Raw genomic sequence first — 2,500 nt, 5'->3', positions numbered from 1 at the left:
CAGATAGACGTTGGCCCAAGTCAGACTTGGACCTGCAATTTGCGTTCAGAGTTTCGATGTTCTAAGTGTCCTGCAATTCACACTAATTCTCGCATTTAGCTGCGTCCTTCATCGACATATGAGCCGAGTGATCCACCGCTAAGACTTTTTCATTAAAAATTTTTCAATTAAAAGTCTCAAGCACTTGAAGCTCTACAAATAGTGCTATCCATAGCTGCACACAATGTATATCACTAGTAAAATGAAAAGCGCACCGGCGACAGATACACGCGCTCACTCACACAAAGGCAAGCGAACGCACTGTCTCCGGTGGAAATTTTGGCAAAGGGAAGTACCTCGAAATGAATCTCAGTGACAACCCTCGCTAGGCATAGTTTGAGTTTCAAATCAGAGCACACGAAGCGCAATGATCGAAGACCAGTAATGATCCTTCCGCAGGTTCACCTACGGAAACCTTGTTACGACTTTTACTTCCTCTAAATGACTGAGTTTGATCGTCTTCTATGTATGCTTGGTAAACATTGCTGCTCACCGAGTTACCTATCCGATTATCTCACTGAACCATTCAATCGGTAGTAGCGACGGGCGGTGTGTACAAAGGGCAGGGACGTAATCAACGCAAGCTGATGACTTGCGCTTACTGGGAATTCCTCGTTCAAGGGAAACAATTACAAGTCCCTATCCCTAGCACGAGTCGGGTTCAACGGATTACCTCGACCTTTCGGCCTTGGAAATATACGCACGTTGATCGACTCATTGTAGCGCGCGTGCGGCCCCGAACATCTAAGGGCATCACAGACCTGTTATTGCTCAATCTCGTGTGAATTAAAATCACTAGTCCCTCTAAGAAGTCAATTCGGCAAGTGCATACGCACTTCCGCGACTATTTAACATGCCAGAGTCTCGTTCGTTATCGGAATTAACCAGACAAATCGCTCCACCAACTAAGAACGGCCATGCACCACCACCCACAGAATCAAGAAAGAACTCTCAATCTGTCAATCCTCACTGTGTCCGGGCCGGGTGAGTTTCCCCGTGTTGAGTCAAATTAAGCCGCAGGCTCCACTCCTGGTGGTGCCCTTCCGTCAATTCCTTTAAGTTTCAGCTTTGCAACCATACTTCCCCCGGAACCCAAACGCTTTGGTTTCCCGGAAACTGCCAGACAAGTCGTAGAGAACTCTGTCTGATCGTTAGCTGGCATAGTTTACAGTCGAAACTAGGACGGTATCTGATCGTCTTCGAACCTCCGACTATCGTTCTTGATTAAAGAAAACATTCTTGGCAAATGCTTTCGCAGTTGCGCGTCTTCCGCCGATCCAAGAATTTCACCTCTAACGGCAGAGTACGAATGCCCCCGTCTGTCCCTCTTGATCATTAACTCGAGATCCGAAAACCAACAAAATAGAACCGAATTCATATTTCATTATTCCATGCACGAATATTCAGACTCAAACAGGTCTGCTTTGAACACTCTAATTTTTTCAAGGTAAACGTTTCGGCCGGGAGCGACACGCAGTTAAGCGCACCGCACCAAAACCAAATAGAAGAACACGTCAAGCAGCGAACAGCCAGAAGCTGACCCGCTTGAACACATTCCAAGATCCAACTACGAGCTTTTTAACCGCAACAACTTTAGTATACGCTATTGGAGCTGGAATTACCGCGGCTGCTGGCACCAGACTTGCCCTCCAATAGTTACTCGTTAAAAGTTTTAAAGTGTACTCATTCCAACTTCAAGGCCTCGTTAAGAGTCTTGAATTGTTATTTTTCGTCACTACCTCCCCGAGTCGGGAATGGGTAATTTGCGCGCCTGCTGCCTTCCTTAGATGTGGTAGCCGTTTCTCAGACTCCCTCTCCGGAACCAAACCCTAATTCTCCGTTACCCGTTACAACCATGGTAGCCCAATACGCTACCATCGACAGTTGATAGGTCAGACACTTGAATGATCCATCGCCGGTTCGAGACCATGCGATCAGCTAGTTTATCCAGACTCACCACAATGAACACCCGAAGGTGATTGGTTTTGGTCTGATAAAAGCGCGCCGCCCAGAGAGCGACACTCTTAGCGTGTATTAGCTCTTGAATTACAACAGTTATCCATGTAACTTTCACGATCAAATGAACCAAAACTGATTTAATGAGCCATTCGCAGTTTCACCGTACTAGAGCCGTACTTAGACATGCATGGCTTAATCTTTGAGACAAGCATATGACTACTGGCAGGATCAACCAGATAGCTATTTAAAGTGTACCAGCGCCCTGTGAAAAGCGCTGAACACTGACGATGGAAACGCGCTTCGACTAGCGCCGCGCGCCCCAACGCCTCACTAGCGAGTGTTGCTCAGTTGCAATCACCCTAATTTACTATTGAATGCTAAAAGCATTGAGTCTGCTGTGGCGAGAGAACTCGCCTCAAAATGATAGTCATTGTTACCAAGCGCCGCACCGCAGACACGCCGAGTGTTGAAACTCAAAGAGTTTCAATCAGCGCGCTCTGAG

General features: G+C 47.0%; 2 non-coding genes across 2 annotated transcripts in view; both read right to left on the bottom strand.

Moving 5' to 3' along the window:
• Positions 1-147, bottom strand: part of LOC145706224 (5.8S ribosomal RNA) — a 154-nt gene extending 7 nt beyond the window's left edge. The window contains exon 1 of the ribosomal RNA XR_014134662.1: positions 1-147. This exon is cut by the window's left edge and continues 7 nt beyond it. This is a non-coding gene — a ribosomal RNA (5.8S ribosomal RNA).
• A 274-nt stretch (positions 148-421) lies between these two features.
• Positions 422-2,237, bottom strand: LOC145706238 (small subunit ribosomal RNA). Its single transcript, XR_014134674.1, has one exon. It is a non-coding gene; the product is annotated as a small subunit ribosomal RNA (ribosomal RNA).
• Between the last annotated feature and the right edge of the window lie 263 nt (positions 2,238-2,500).

Source organism: Oikopleura dioica, chromosome PAR (genome assembly GCF_907165135.1).
Source record: "Oikopleura dioica chromosome PAR, OKI2018_I68_1.0, whole genome shotgun sequence".
In the NCBI taxonomy this organism is placed as follows: Eukaryota; Metazoa; Chordata; class Appendicularia; order Copelata; family Oikopleuridae; genus Oikopleura; species Oikopleura dioica.
This window is presented reverse-complemented; position numbering and strand designations above follow the sequence as displayed.